Source organism: Entelurus aequoreus, linkage group LG04 (genome assembly GCF_033978785.1).
Source record: "Entelurus aequoreus isolate RoL-2023_Sb linkage group LG04, RoL_Eaeq_v1.1, whole genome shotgun sequence".
In the NCBI taxonomy this organism is placed as follows: Eukaryota; Metazoa; Chordata; class Actinopteri; order Syngnathiformes; family Syngnathidae; genus Entelurus; species Entelurus aequoreus.
In genome coordinates, this window is record NC_084734.1 from 89,819,427 (window position 1) to 89,837,200 (window position 17,774).

General features: G+C 40.3%; 1 protein-coding gene across 2 annotated transcripts in view; it reads left to right on the forward strand.

Annotated features, from left to right (window-relative positions):
- Positions 1 to 1,710: 1,710 nt before the first annotated feature.
- Positions 1,711 to 17,774, forward strand: part of frmpd1b (FERM and PDZ domain containing 1b) — a 108,570-nt gene continuing 92,506 nt past the window's right edge. For both annotated transcript variants that reach the window (XM_062045992.1, XM_062045993.1), the window contains exon 1: positions 1,711 to 1,924. The gene's annotated coding sequence lies outside the window, so the exon portion shown is untranslated. The remainder of the gene's footprint in view (positions 1,925 to 17,774) is intronic.

Sequence of the window (17,774 nt, forward strand, 5' to 3'; positions counted from 1 at the left end):
TTTGGTGTGGGTTCACAGTGTGGCGCATATTTGTAACAGTGTTAAAGTTGTTTATACGACTACCCTCAGTGTGACCTGTATGGCTGTTGATCAAGTATGCCTTGCATTCACTTGTGTGTGTGTATGTGTGTGCTTGAAATTAACGTTATCATTAAACCAGTTAAAAGATCATACAACGTGTCAGCATTTCTTGACATCTTCGAGTAAAGATCATTGTTAAACCCGTCCAACGCTACATTATTATGTGACTGGGCCGGTACGCTGTTTAGGAAAAGCAGACGCCTGGACAGTACGCGGCTGTTAAGGGGTGAAGGTTTCAGGTGAGAGAGGACGCTAAAGGCAGTGCCTTTAAGGCACACCCCCAATATTGTTGTCCGGGTGGAAAGCGGGAGAAATTCGGGAGAATGGTTGCCCTGGGAGATTTTTGGGAGAAGCATTGAAATTCAGGAGTCTCCCGGGAAAATCGGGAGGGTTGGCAAGTATGGATTAGGGGTCCCAGTGTTTCCCATAAACTGCCAAGATACCTGTGGCGGTGGGGGCGTGGCTATGGGCGTGGTCAACATGACATCGTCGAGTAATTTGCATAATTTACTATAATGATATGATTTTCTCTAAAAATGCTCAAAAAATATATACTTACTAATTAATAATAACAGTTTTGTTTTAAACGTCCATCCATCCATCTATTTTACAATATAATTACAACACTTTATGTAAATATTTATATACAGATTTGAACAATAAGTTATTCACTGAAATGTATTTTTTAATTGTGGTTCTTACAAAAAATATATCTTATAAAATATAAAAGCTAAAATGTCTCTTAAAGCTCTGCCCCTTTAATTAGTGCATACTAAATAATTTAACTTTAGCCTACTACTACAAGCATATTATTTACCAGCAACATAAAGTGAAACAGAGGCAGAGGTGTCCTGCCACAGTCAGTAACAAATAAACAGAAAACAGTAGTGGTCAAATACAAATAAGGCAACAAGAGAAGTATCTTACACTTCTCTTTTGTAAAGTAAATGTGAACAGCCTGTATGGGCATCTACATCAACTATATGATTTGCCTGAGAAGCTGGACAGGACAACAACAAAAAAAAAGAAATAATAATTTATTTTTATTTTAATTTTTTTAAAATTTGTGGCGGACGTAATTCTTTCGTGGCGGGCCGCCACAAATAAATGAATGTGTGGGAAACACTGGGTCCTATTTTATTGTAAATCTAATCAAGTTTTCTAATAATGTTAATTTTCATTTGCATTTGAATGTCAGAACGTGCAAAAGAAAACATTATTAGTAAACAGGTAGTTCTAACTCAGAGTAATTTATGATTTAAAGAAAAGGGGTGGGATTAAATAAGTGCAAACTTCTTCTCACTCCTTTTCAAATATGTAAAAAAAAAAAATTGCTCATTTTGTTATTTTGTTTTCGTTTTTTATTCTCCATTGATTTCATTGTCTTATAATGGCTGTTAAGGCTATAGCACTGTTGGAGCAGTTTGCATATTTGAAATAAAAATATATCAAATCAAATCAAACACGTGCAGAATATAATAATAACAAAAACAAAGTGGCGCATAATCAACAGAAATAATTCACAAAGCATACAATGATGATGTTCATATTACGTGGGTGTTTGACGCCGTCTGACCTTGCAAAGGGAGGGGCGTGGCTTCCAGTGGGCAGACGGCAGAAGAGGGGCGGGGTCTATTCTCTGCGAGTGGAGGATTAAACGGAGACAAGCGTGATGACAGCATCCAGCACATAGACGCCCCCCTCCTCCTCCTCCTCCACCTTTAACATCATCATCCTCGCCCGGCCGGACGCCGCGGATATTTTCCGGGTGTGGAAACGGTCGCGACTGAACCCTCCGTTGGACTCCACGGTCCTTCCGTGTGCCTCCCCTTCCAACCACGAGGTGAGCGGACCCCGTTTGATTTTGTCCGACGCGAACGACATCCACGCACGGAGCCGCGTTGCGTTCGCTTCGCTAGCACCTCGCGTCCATTTGTCCCGAGATTTATCCGACAAATGGATGAATTATTTGGAGTCCGCCCACTGACGAGACCCGAGTGGATATTTAAATCCGATTAAGATTAAATATATATGGAAGCAACAAAAGACTGACCTTTTTTTCTTCTCTTTGTTTAGCCTCCTAGGCTGCTAAATTGCTATTTTCTTATATGTGACCACATTTTTATTCATATTTAGATTCCCCCCCCCAATATATGTTAGTTTTCTGTGATGATGCCTGCATAGTACAAATCACAGGTTTATTCATGAAGATCCAAGCACATATTATGAATGGGCGTAGGCGACTTGCAGCCCCTTGGGACATCCTTCCTTCTCCCCCCTTGTCTTCATGTCCTCTGGCCAGCAGCTTCTTCTTCTTCTGCACCAGGCCAGGCCAGGCCAGACCAGACCAGACCAGGCCAGACCAGACCAGACCAGGCCGTGCATAACAATACCACTAGACCAGAACAATGTCTTCTGGGTATTTCCGGGGCTCGCTTGGCGTGCTTTTTAATACCATGCTATAGCGGTTAGTATGTCTGCCCCACAGTCTGGAGATTCGGGTTCGAGTCTACGTGTGGTGGTCCGTAGGGATACGATATTGCGCACCCGTGACTCTTAAGACCGGGGTGTCAAACTCATTTTAGATCGGGGGGCCACATGACATGAACAAAAAACTCTACTCCCAAGTGGGCCGGACTGGTAAAATCACGGCATGATAACTTAAAAATAAAGACAACGTCGGATTGTTTTCTTAGTTTAAAAATAGAGCGAGCACATTCTGAAAATGTACAAATCATAATGTTGTTGTTGTTTTTTTTTACACTAACATGTTGCGGCTATTTTTATTTGTCATTATTTATACAAACCCCGTTTCCATATGAGTTGGGAAATGGTGTTAGATGTAAATATAAACGGAATACAATGATTTGCAAATCATTTTCAAGCCATATTCAGTTGAATATGCTACAAAGACAACATATTTCATGTTCAAACTCATAAACTTTATTTATTTTTTTGCAAATAATAATTAACTTAGAATTTCATGGCTGCAACACGTGCCAAAGTAGTTGGGAAAGGGCATGTTCACCACTGTGTTACATGGCCTTTCCTTTTAACAACACTCAGTAAAGGTTTGGGAAGTGAGGAGACACATTTTTGAAGCTTCTCAGGTTGAATTCTTTCCCATTCTTGCTTGATGTACAGCTTAAGTTGTTCAACAGTCCGGGGGTCTCCCTTCTGCTATTTTAGGTGCCACACATTTTCAATGGGAGACAGGTCTGGACTACAGGCAGGCCAGTCTAGTACCCGCACTCTTTTACTATGAAGCCACATTGATGTAACGCGTGACTTGGCATTGTCTTGCTGAAATAAGCAGGGGCGTCCATGGTAACGTTGCTTGGATGGCAACATATGTTGCTCCAAAAGCTGTATGTACCTTTCAGCATTAATGGTGCCTTCACAGATGTGTAAGTTACCCATGTCTTGGGCACTAATACACCCCCATACCATCACACATGCTGCCTTTTACACTTTGCACCTATAATAATCCGGATGGTTCTTTTCCTCTTTGGTCCGGAGGACACGACGTCCACAGTTTCCAAAAACAATTTGAAATGTGGACTCGTCAGACCACAGAACACTTTTCCACTTTGTATCAGTCCATCTTAGATGAGCTCAGGCCCAGCGAAGCCGGCGGCGTTTCTGGGTGTTGTTGATAAACGGTTTTCGCCTTGCATAGGAGAGTTTTAACTTGCACTTACAGATGTAGCGACCAACTGTAGTTACTGACAGTGGGTTTCTGAAGTGTTCCTGAGCCCATGTGGTGATATCCTTTACACACTGATGTGGCTTGTTGATGCAGTACAGCCTGAGGGATGGAAGGTCACAGGCTTAGCTGCTTACGTGCAGTGATTTCTCCACATTCTCTGAACCCTTTGATGATATTACGGAGCGTAGATGGTGAAATCCCTAAAGTCCTTGCAATAGCTGCTTGAGAAATGTTGTTCTTAAACTGTTCAACAATTTGCTCAGGCATTTGTTGACAAAGTGGTGACCCTCGCCCCATCCTTGTTTGTGAATGACTGAGCATTTCATGGAATCTACTTTTATACCCAATCATGGCACCCACCTGTTCCCAATTAGCCTGTTCACCTGTGGGATGTTCCAAATAAGTGTTTGATGAGCATTCCTCAACTTTATCAGTATTTATTGCCACCTTTCCCAACTTCTTTGTCACGTGTTGCTGCCATCAAATTATAAAGTTAATGATTATTTGCAAAAAAAAAAAGTTTATCAGTTTGAACATCAAATATGTTGTCTTTGTAGCATATTCAACTGAATATCAATCAATCAATCAATCAATGTTTATTTATATAGCCCTAAATCACAAGTGTTTCAAAGGGCTGCACAAGCCACTGGGTTGAAAAGGATTTGCAAATCATTGTATTCCGTTTATATTTACATCTAACACAATTTCCCAACTCATATGGAAACGGGGTTTGTACTTTCTGAATAAATTATATGATAATGTTCATCAGTCAACTCATTGGTGTTAATTTTGAATCTATCTAGATATAAAAAATTATATCAAAATCAAATTACATGATGTTATTTATGTAGTCTGCTCATTTTCCTCGGCTGGTGCACCAACATCATGTGTTTTTATAAAAAATTTTTTTTAATGATATGTAGCATAATCTACAAAGATACAAAGAATTGCTATTGTGACATCTAGTGGACAAATTTAGAACAGCAGTTTCTTTCATCCGAAAAATTCGGCTCATTTTCAAGCTTAGCAAACTCATCCCGCGGGCTGGATGAAACCTGTTCTGATCCAGCCCGCGGGCCGTACGTTTGACACCCCTGCTCTAAGACAAGCTTGGGCAATTTTTTTTGACTCGGGGGGGCAGGGGGCAAATTTAGAGAAAAAAATGTGTCTCTGGGCCGGTATATCTGATTTTTAGGAACACAAATACTAAGCCTCACAATAATGTCTGATTGAATGTTAAAAATGTTATGACAGACCACCTTAAAAACAGAATGGAACTTTAACATTTTTTTTACTGAATGAGACACGCAGAATGTACATGAAAATAAAGAATGTGGGATTTACAATATTAACTATGAACGACAAAACACTGAATATTGACAACATATGAACGTCACACCCCCTCTCAATCGACATATTTGACAATCAAGCGAAACTCAACAAAAATGCAACAAACAGCCAAATATGAACGCGAAGGGTAAAAAACCCCCCCACCTAAAATCGGATACATCTGATAAATCACTAAACTTTAGAACTTTGTTGTAAAAATCTCCTTTCGCGTCTGTCCCTGACACCCGCATTTCAGGCTCTGGAAACACTCTGTGGAAACGCTCCCCACCCACACTGCTTGGTGCCTCGTCTGACCTGCTGTGACTTAGATGACCATAGTAACTAACTAGATTACCATAGTAACTAATTAGATGACCATAGTAACTAGTATATCATGCAAAATCGCAGATTCCAACCATTGAAATACTTAGTATAGTTGAAGACTTACGGTCATTAGAAAACATGAGTGCACATCATAATGGCAGCTACACTTTACATCTTAAAGATCTAAAAAAAATGATTTGGGAATGTGACCTTAATTTGCCCAGGTCTGCTCGAAGAGGACAAGCGGTATAGATAATGGATGGATATTAAGACCATCTCAGCTCAGACTTTGACAAGTAGTAGTTTGCATATCAGACATGCTTGCAGCAGCATCGTCTCACATATGCTCTTGTGAGGTGTGAAAAAGGTGGATGTTCTAGGTCGGGGGTGCCCATTATGTCGATTGCGAGCTACCGGTCGATGGTGGAGGGTGTGTCAGTCCATCGCCAGCCGGGCATGAAAAAATAGACCTACAAATCACAGTAGCGATCATCGATCCTCACCAAGACGTCACTGTCGTCACTTGATTGACATTCACGGCACCCGAGGGTCTTGTGAGATGATGCTGGCGGCTGCAAGATCACTGTTAAGAATGTTATTATTATGTTAGATCCACTATGGACTGGACTCTCACTATTATGTTAGATCCACTATGGACTGGACTCTCACACTATTATGTTAGATCCACTATGGACTGGACTCTCACTATTATGTTAGATCCACTATGGACTGGACTCTCACACTATTATGTTAGATCCACTATGGACTGGACTCTCACTATTATGTTAGATCCACTATGGACTGGACTCTCACTATTATGTTAGATCCACTATGGACTGGACTCTCACTATTATGTTAGATCCACTATGGACTGGACTCTCACACTATTATGTTAGATCCACTATGGACTGGACTCTCACACTATTATGTTAGATCCACTATGGACTGGACTCTCACTATTATGTTAGATCCACTATGGACTGGACTCTCACACTATTATGTTAGATCCACTATGGACTGGACTCTCACTATTATGTTAGATCCACTATGGACTGGACTCTCACTATTATGTTAGATTCACTATGGACTGGACTCTCACTATTATGTTAGATCCACTATGGACTGGACTCTCACACTATTATGTTAGATCCACTATGGACTGGACTCTCACACTATTATGTTAGATCCACTATGGACTGGACTCTCACTATTATGTTAGATCCACTATGGACTGGACTCTCACACTATTATGTTAGATCCACTATGGACTGGACTCTCACACTATTATGTTAGATCCACTATGGACTGGACTCTCACTATTATGTCAGATCCACTATGGACTGGACTCTCACTATTATGTTAGATCCACTATGGACTGGACTCTCACTATTATGTTAGATCCACTATGGACTGGACTCTCACAATATTATGTTAGATCCACTATGGACTGGACTCTCACACTATTATGTTAGATCCACTATGGACTGGACTCTCACTATTATGTTAGATCCACTATGGACTGGACTCTCACACTATTATGTTAGATCCACTATGGACTGGACTCTCACTATTATGTTAGATCCACTATGGACTGGACTCTCACTATTATGTTAGATCCACTATGGACTGGACTCTCACAATATTATGTTAGATCCACTATGGACTGGACTCTCACTATTATGTTAGATCCACTATGGACTGGACTCTCACTATTATGTTAGATCCACTATGGACTGGACTCTCACAATATTATGTTAGATCCACTATGGACTGGACTCTCACTATTATGTTAGATCCACTATGGACTGGACTCTCACAATATTATGTTAGATCCACTCGACGTCCATTGCACCGGTCGCCCAGGTGGGGTCCCCACATCTGCGGTCCCCTCCAAGGTTTCTCACTGTCCCACTGGGTTGAGTTTTTCCTTGCCCTGATGTGGGATCTGAGCCGAGGATGTCGTTGTGGCTTGTGCAGCCCTTTGAGACACCTGTGATTTAGGGCTATATAAGTAAACATTGATTGATTGATTGTTAAGAAAAAATTACAGACAGGAAGGCGAGAAACACTTTTTATTTCTAGGGATGTCCCGATCCAGGTTTTTGCACTTCCGATCCGATACCAATACTGGCCGATACTGGCCTTATCCGAGCATGTATTAAAGTTTAAAGTTATTTAGCCTACTTAGTTGTCAGAGTCATGTTGAAAAGGGTTTTAGTACTCTTGATAACAACTAGCCAGCTGAATTAGGTGAGTTTGAATAATACACAATGGAGATGTTGACGTGCGGAGTTTCAAACACTCTTCATTTTCTAGCAGGGGACTTTTCAAATGATGCTACATATTAGCAGTAATGCTACTTTTTATAGCAACGCTTTTGCCCCACACTTGACAAATTACGGTAGTCTGTTCGACATATTCCCACTTGAAGCCAAACCACCGCCAGACGATGGACCCCCTGCTGTTTTTCTTGGGAATTAATTCATTCTTCCTTCATTATTACCGCTCACACGGCTACGCTAGCATCACAGCTAACGTTAGCCATGCTGCTACCTCTCTGCTGGGAGAGTGCGTATACGTACGTGACGTGTGACGTGACAGTAAGTGACGTATGACGTGACAGTATGTGACGTATGACGTGACAGTATGTGACGTATGACGTGACAGTATGTGACGTATGGCGTGACAGTATGTGACGTATGACGTGACAGTATGTGACGTATGACGTGACAGTATGTGACGTATGACGTGACAGTATGTGATGACGTATGACGTGACAGTATGTGACGTATGACGTGACAGTATGTGACGTGTGACGTGACAGTATGTGACGACGTATGACGTGACAGTATGTGACGTATGACGTGACAGTATGTGACGTGTGACGTGACAGTATGTAACGTATGACGTGACAGTATGTGACGTGTGTAAGAAGGTGCGCTTGCTGTCTGTGAGAAGGAGACACAAGAAGGAGTGGGAAGAGCCTGTCGTGTAATGCCAGCAGCTAAAAGCAACTGCGTGAGGACGTATACTCCAATATCACAATATAGTCATTTTTTATATCGCACAGAAACAGCTGACATTTTTACCGGTAACTTTTAATTCACGTGGCCATCTTAACGGTTAGGACACAGACCTGTGGATGTGTTGAAGGTGTGCTGGAAAATGCGGAACGGAAATTAGGGAGCAGCAGAAAAGTGGAATGTATTATTTAAATCTGTGCGTTGGAAAACTTGGACCAGAATTTTTTTTAAAATTGGATCTGGATCGGCATTTTCCCATGCCTTGCTGATATGCATTTTTTGGCAAATATCGACGGCCGATCCGATCCAAATATCGGATCGGGACATCCCTAATTTCAACACTCTCGCGCCATACTTTTCGTCAAAACTCTAAAGACCGACTGCACAGTTCCTATCTTCACAATTAAAGCGCTGCTTCATCCTGCCTGCGCCAACAAAATAAGAGTCTCAGAAAGCTAGCAAGCTACGGAGTTTGCCACCAATGTATTTCTTGTAAAGTGTATAAAAAGGAGTATGGAAGCTGGACAAATAAGACGCCAAAAACCAACTACTTTCATGTGGTACTGGACAGAAATTAGGACTTTCTTTCTCCTTCATTTGAAAATGCGAACGTTATCATCACTAACTGTCTGATTCCAATCAATGCAAGTCATCAGAATCAGGTAATACACCAATTTATATTGTTGTCTTCATGAAAGAAAGGAGTCTATATGTGTTAAATATGCTTGTATTATCAGCAAACACCTTTAAATTGTTAAGAAAAACGTCTCTTTCATGAATAAATAAATTATATATATGAATGAGGTAGATCCCCTCCACTTGGTCAATGGAAAAGTAGCTGGCCTGCAGAAAAAGCGTGGCCACCCCCGTTCCAGGTTGTCTCCTTGCACCATCTCTGCAGGCACAGTGCAGTGACTCTGGGATGATGTGTATGTTATCCCATGTGATGGGAATTGCATGCTTTTAGGTCACGCTGCCAGAGGAGAAACACAACGGGCAGAACTTGCACATCAGGAGAGTCTCGACGTCTTCCTGCATTAGTCTCCGACTGCCCCGCTGAATACACCACTGTCCCACTTACCAGGCCATGCTCTTCCTCTCCTAGCATGTCTCCAGGGCAGTTGCTGGGCTGGTGTGCCAGACCCGAGTGATCATTAGGACAACTGATGCCCATTATTTGATTGGCGTTTGGCATTGTAGAAGGGTGAGGCAGGGCCATACAAGGTATTCACTTCAGTATCACACCTTAACCACATGACTACATTTGGTACCTACTTCTAAATGCAGCTATGGTGACCCTGAACTACGTTTGGTCGGCCTTAAGTCAATATAAATGTATCATTATATATTTTGAGTTCTGCAAAAGATGGTCATACACTCAGACTAGGGCTGGGCGATATATTGAATTTGTAAGATGTATCGATATATTTTTAAACAAGATATGAATTAAGAAAATATTGTAATATCAATATAATTTATTTCACGATAAAATTACCAAACGCCGCTTATTTGTTGTGTACCTTGTTCTGCCCCGCTGCCCCTCCATGAGCTACTAAACCCCCTCGTGCTTGCACGTATAAGAACATCCACAGTGTTTCCCATAAACTGCCAAGATACCTGTGGCGGTGGGGGCGTGGCTATGGGCGTGGTCACCATGACATCATCGAGTCATTTGTAGCTGATTATTACACTTTGCATTCATATTTTGCCGTTTGTTACGTTTTTGTTGTGTTTTGCTTGATTGTAAAAGATACACAACTATTGAGGAGCTGGTCTGAGAAGTAAAAGAGGAGCGACGTTCATATGTTGTTAATATTCAGTGTTTTATTGTTCATAGTTAATATTGTAAATCCCACCTTCTTTATTTTCATGTACATTTTGGGTGTCCCATTCAGTTAAAAACTGTAAAATTCCATTCCGTTTTTTTGAAGTGGTTTGTCATAACGGACATTGTGACTTTTGGTATTGGTGTTCCTGAAAAAAAAGGGAACCAAACACACATACTGTACAGCAGATTTTTACAGCTAAATGTGTATATATCATTTATACACACATACGCCTTGGCCCCCAGACACATTTTTTCTGTCAATGTGGCCCCCGAGTCAAAATCTTTTCCCAGCTCTGAACTGTATGGATAAAAGTTTTTCACTACACATATTCAATCAATAACTTCTTTTTACACAGAGATACCACAACATGGCCATTACTGTCTCCCTCTTGTTCCTTTTATGCAAAACTCAAAAAACCTGCAAGATAATTACTGTAGATCAGTGGTTAGTAATATAGTGGATTATATTTATATAGCGCTTCTCTCTAGTGCATATACTTCTCAGACTTTTTTCATCAAGAACCACCTCAGAAAACACTTGGCTCTCAAAGTACCACCATAATGAACAACATTAAAATACAGTAGACCTAAGAGTATTCACTAAAAAAAGGCAAGTATATTTAATATTTTGAACATTGTAACATTACGCAGTTTGAACATTAACACTGTGTTTGAATATTTGATTCAGTGATTTGTTGGCGTACACCTCGATGGAGCTCGATGGAGTACCACAGCTTGAGAATAGTTACTGTAGATGCATGATAACGTCTAAAGTGAAATATAAAATACTTGTCAGACAGTGTTCAGTGTTTCCCATAAACTGCCAAGATACCTGTGGGGGTGGGGGCGTGGCTATGGGCGTGGTCACCATGACATCGTCGAGTAGTTTGCATAATTTACTACAATGATATGATTTTCTCTAAAAAGGCACAAAAAATGTATACTTACTAATTAATAATAACAGTTTTGTTTTAAACGTCCATCCATCCATCCATTTTACAATATAATTACAACACTATGTACATATTTATATACAGATTTGAACAATAAGTTATTCACTGAAATATATTTATTAATTGTGGTTCTTACAAAAAATATATCTTATAAAATATAAAAGCTAAAATGTCTCTTAAAGCTCTGCCCCTTTAATTAGTGCATACTAAATAATTTAACTTTAACCTATTACTACAAGCATATTATTTACCAGCAACATAAAGTGAAACAGGTGTCCTGCCACAGTCAGTAACAAATAAACAGAAAACAGTAGTGGTGGTAGATAGACACAGAGCTTCATCAAACATCTGATCCACTGAACAAAGAGCTCCAAAAATCTTGAACTTTAGACTGCCATCAGTTTTACTCCCTACACTTAACCATGTGTTTCCTACTGCCTGCACACTTTGCACCCTTTGTTATATACACATGTGGTGTTTCTAATATAAATACATTTAATAAAGTCAAATACAAATAAGGCAACAAGAGAAGTATCCTACACTTCCATCCATCCATTTTCTACTGCTTATTCCCTTCGGGGTCGCGGGGGGCGCTGGAGCCTATCTCAGCTACAATCGGGCGGGAGGCGGGGTACACCCTGGACAAGTCGCCACCTCATCACAGTGTGCCTATATGGGCATCTACATCAACTATATGATTTGCCTGTGAAGCTGGACAGGACAAAAAAATAAAATAAAAAATAATTTGTGGCGGATGTAATTCTTTCGTGGTGGGCCGCCACAAATAAATGAATGTGTGGGAAACACTGGTGTTAAGATGTCTTGTTTGTTACCCATGTCCCTGGCGTTGTGGAATACTGATGGTGATACTATGCTGGACGATTGCAGGGTTGAGTTTACCCCCCCTTTCTATGTCGGTGTCGTCTGTACCATACTGCAAAAATGCAGGTTGTGTAAAAGGGGTTAACCAAGGTTTAGGTGCCCCCCTAATCCAACTGTTCCTGGAAAGCCCTTTTGTGTTCCAGCATGGCACACTGCAGGGTTCATTAAGGCATGGTTGGAAGCTTTTGTTGTGGAAGACGATGAGAAACCTGACCTCAACCTCTCAGCCGTCTCCAAGGTGCAACATCTGGGTTTTTTTTGTGTTAACGGACCAGTATCTTGCTGGTGGTTTCCCAGAACTATTGCTTGGAAAAACTGGTGTTTAAAGGCAGAGTTGGGGATGAACGTTTGTTTTTCAGACTGTGCCAGTACACTGTTGCAGAGGAAAAGGGAGACGTGACCTCATTGATGTGACAGCTCCATGGTGATGGCACAGTTGACGGGCAGCGGTGCCACAATGTAGGCCAACTCTATTTGGGAACATACAGACAATGTAAGGAGAATGGAACAGATAACAGTGGGAAAATGATACCAAGCTTATAGGAGAATCCCCTGTAATGTGTTTGTTTATTTCAGACGACTTATTGTCTCTGCTTTTTTAGGTTATGACAACACCTTTGATAGCCAGTTATTGAAGTGTGTCTCAGACAACATCTATCATCCTCTCACATCCTCAGACATCAAGATGTTCCGCTCTCGGCTGGAACAATTGCAACCATCGATAGCGGCGTGTAGCACAACACGGCAGTGCACTATTAATCTTCAAAAGGTTCATTATTTCATAGTGCGTCAGGGAGGGCCAGGACCGCCAAGTTGCTGATGAAAGGGGAAATTAAATGAGTGGCACGCGGTGAGTCCGGGCTTCATAATGCTAATGGAATGGATTCAAACGGCTGAACGAAGAACAGCAGATGTGGTTTTGTGTCTGAAATACCAGCCACAGGCCCACATGGGATTACAGGTTTCCTGTCCATAGGGGAGGCAGTTGCAAGGACCTGGCTTCTGGACTAGACAGTCACAGGTTCAAAACCGTGGAACGGAAATATGCAAAATGGGAGTGGTTGTCTTTCTGAACACCCAAGCTCTACAGGGATGTTTGACTGGTTAAGTTACCTTGGTTAAGTTAGATAGTTAGAAAGTTAGTTAGTAGGTTAAAGGCCTACTGAAAGCCACTACTAGCGACCACGCAGTCTGATAGTTTATATATCAATGATGAAATCTTAACATTGCAACACATGCCAATACGGCCGGGTTAACTTATAAAGTGACATTTTACATTTCCCGCTAAACTTCCGCTTGACAAAGTCTATGTATGATGACGTATGCGCGTGACGTCACTAGATAAACGGAAGTATTGGTACCCCATTGAATCCAATACAAAAAAGCTCTGTTTTCATCTCATAATTCCACAGTATTCTGGACATCTGTGTTGGTGAATCTTTTGCAATTTGTTTAATGAACAATGAAGACTGCAAAGAAGAAAGTTGTAGGTGGGATCGGTGTATTAGCGGCTGGCTGTAGCAACACAACCAGGAGGACTTACTTGGATAGCAGACGCGCTAGCCGACGCTAGCCGCCAACCTCACGGATAATCGGGTGAAGTCCTTCGTCCTTCCGTCGATCGCTGGAACGCAGGTGAGCACGGATGTTGATGAGCAGATGAGGGCTGGCTGGCGTAGGTGGAGCGCTAATGTTTTTATCATAGCTCTGTGAGGTCCGGTTGCTAAGTTAGCTTCAATGGCGTCGTTAGCAACAGCATTGTTAAGCTTTGCCAGGCTGGGAATTATTAACCGTGTAGTTACATGTCCATGGTTTAATAGTATTGTTGATGTTCTGTCTATCCTTCCAGTCAGGGATTTATTTATTTTGTTTCTATCTGCATTTGAGCCCGATGCTATCACGTTAGCTCAGTAGCTAAAGAGCTTCGCCGATGTATTGTCGTGGAGATAAAAGTCACTGTGAATGTCCATTTCGCATGCTCGACTCTCATTTTCAAGAGGATATAGTATCCCAGGTGGTTTAAAATACAAATCCGTGATCCACAATAGAAAAAGGAGAAAGTGTGGAATCCAATGAGCCAGCTTGTACCTAAGTTACGGTCAGAGCGAAAAAAGATACGTCCTGCACTGCCTCTCTAGTCCTTCACTCTCACTTTCCTCATCCACGAATCTTTCATCCTCGCTCAAATTAATGGGGTAATCGTCGCTTTCTCGGTCCGAATCTCTCCCGCTCCATTGAAAACAATGGTAGAATGTGAAGAGTCCTTCCTCTGGTGACGTCACGCTACTTCCGGTACAGGCAAGGCTTTTTTTTTTATCAGCGACCAAAAGTTAAGACCTTTATCGTTGTTGTTCTCTATTAAATCCTTTCATCAAAAATATGGCAATATCGCGAAATGATCAAGTATGACACATAGAATGGATCTGCTATCCCCGTTTAAATAAAAAAAAATTCATTTCAGTAGGCCTTTAAGTTACCTTGTATACTGTGGAAGAACAGTCTTATACAAGCCTTACGAGGTTTATATTGGACACTGTAACATGCTGTATAGCACCATTAACAGTTGGAGAATATACGTCTCTGAGTGTCCCAATGCTAGAATCTTTTAGAAGGTTATTAAAGGACAGGATGCTGCAAGTCAATGGGGGTCAAAGGTCATATGGGTTTTCAACTGATTCCATGCTGTCACTCTGTGATGACTTCACAGTGGGTGTATTGTATATGGTTATGATTGGTTTCAGACATGCTTATTAGCAAGTTACGTTAAGGAACATCATGTGGTTACGTTTGCACAATTCAACATATCTGAAAAGGAGTAGGAAGAGGCAAAGCTTGTATTCAATCTGACCCTTTTACTGATAGTTCATTCACACCATAACTTTGACATGTCTAAGTTAAGTTCACTCCCTGTGTGAAAAAAAGGAATGTGTTGGAAACAAAGAATACATAATAACTTTTTGGTGATAGTCAATAAATGCTACGTATGACTTAACATTGTAGAATCTGTCATAATTGATGTCACTATTAAAGATTAAGATTAAAGTAGCAATGATTGTCACACACACACACTTAGATGTGGTGAAATTTGTCCTCTGCATTAGTCCCATCCCCTTGGGCAGCAGTGTAGAGTTGTTGTTGTTGACTTCAGCTGCAACAAGTCTTTGTGAGTTGTCCTTTATTTCCTGGTTGTCGCGATGATGTCATCTTCAGAATGTTTTCCATTTCAGAGTATTTGAGCTTTTTCCTGTCCTCAGTTTAACTTGATGTAGATTTTACAGTTCAAGTGACTTGAATTTTCTCCTGCTTCCTCAACTTGTGTGCCATCTTTGCATTGTCAGTGTTGGGTTTTGTCAGATGCCAGGGATGTCATTGAGGGCCACATGGCAGTTATGGCTGCCAGCAGAGGGCCGCTTGTAACTGCAAATAATGTATGAATTTGCCTCTGGATTTCATTATTAATTATATATATTGTTTTACGTAGACTCTCGATTTTACAGTAAAAACTTTACATTTACAACATTTTACTGTAAAGTATAGTGTTTTTTAAAAAAAATTCAACATTTTGCTGTAAATGGAAAAACTACCAGTTTTTTGGGGGACTTTTACGGAAAAAGCTGGCAGCTTAGTTGCCAGAATTTTTGTGTTAAATTTACTTTTTTTTTTAAAACAACATTATATTGTGAATGGAAAAATAATATAAATTATTGTTTTATTCTGGCAATTTAGCTGCCAGTTTTTCTACCGTAAAAACAAACGTACCGTCTTTCCATTTAGAGTAATACACCGTTAGAAACAACAACCGTAGATTTTACAGTCAAAAACTGGCAGCTCAGTCAACAGAATTCTCAACGCAAAAAAAAGTAGTAGTTTTTTTCAATTTACAGTAATATGCTGTGAAGAACAACGTAAAATGTATTGTCATTTTTAATAATTTGATGGGTAGTTTTCTGTAAAGTTTAGTATTTTTATTTAGACAGAAACATGTTTGGAAAGTATGATAATATACTGTAATATTTGTTGCAATATTGGATACTATTAAAGTTGAAAAGGTATGCAATTTCAAGCAGTACATATATTTTTTCTGTGAAAATGAAAAAAATCAATTACATTTAGTGAGAAAATATTAAGTACTTTATTGACACATATCATTTCCAGGTGTTTGCAGGCCAGATAAAATGATGTCGCGGGCCAGATGTGGCCCCTGGGCCTTGAGTTTGACATCTGTGATCGAGACGCTTGTTTCTTTCAGCTTGACTTGCTGCTTCAGCAAAGCCATCTTGACTTTTTTGTTGGTGAACTACATGATAATGACATGTTGTTATTGTTGGACATATAGGAAGAGATTCTGTATAAACCTCAAATACCAAAAACAATAATACAACAGTGCTATCTATGAGCACTTGCGAACCATCAAAGTATGCAGTTCATCCTAAAGGCGGAATGACGTTCTCCAAATGTCATGGAAAACCTTCCAGTGACTGGCAAGGCTCTCTGAAAGTCACAAACGTGACGCTCACATGTTTTAATAGAAAGGTTTTCATCTGCTTTAGGTCAAACAACAATGTACAAATGACGGAAAGAAAACAGTGTGTGTTTTACAGAGAAATGAAATAAGTTACATACTGTGTTTATGCTCTTTGCATATTTGACTTGAGCAGAGTATTTCCAGAAACCTGACTTAAGCATTCCTTTAGATTTAAACCACTCTCTACTAGGGTTGTAAGGTATACAGGTACTAGCAGAGTACCGCGATACTAATGAATCATATTCGGTTCTATACGTCGTCACGTCGTGTCATTGCTGGTTTACGAGCAGACGAGCATGTTCGGCAACGCACAATCACGGAGTACTTACAAGCAGACACAGTGTGTAGACAGAAATGGGAGAACGGATACTTTTTGGCTTTAAAGATAAAGATGAAGTTATAACACTGAAACGCCCTCAGGAAGAGGTGCTTTAAGACATGGCTAGCTAGCTAGCAACTAAAGTCCAGCCGCAGTCTGCAGTGTTTTAGCTACTTCTAAATCACTAATCCTCGCCTCCATGGCGACAAATAAAGTAAGTTTCTTACAAGTATCATCCCTGCAGGACGAGGAATAGCTAAACATGCTTCACTACACACCGTAGCTCATCGGCGTCACAATGTAAACAAACGCCATGGGTGGATCTACACCTAACATCCACTGTAATGATACCAAGTACAATAGCGTATCTAGTCGATACTACTATGATTACATCAATATTTTTTAGCATCACAAAATCTTTTTTCGTTTTTTTTTTTTTTAATTCATATTATGTTTATAAACTCAGGAAATCTGTCCCTGGACACACGAGGACTTAAATTATGACCAATATATGATCCTGTAACTACTTGGTATCGGATTGATACCCAAATTTGTGGTATCATCCAAAACTAATGTGAAGTATCCAAACAACACAAGTGATTATTACATTTGAACAGAAGTGTAGATAGAACATGTTAAATGAGAACATAAGCAGATTTTAACAGTAAATGAACAAGTAGATTAATAATTCATTTTCTACCACTTGTCCTTAATAATTTTGACAGTATAATAGAATGGAAAATGACACAATATGTTACTGTATACGTCAGCAGCTAAATTAGGAGCCTTTGTTTGCTTACT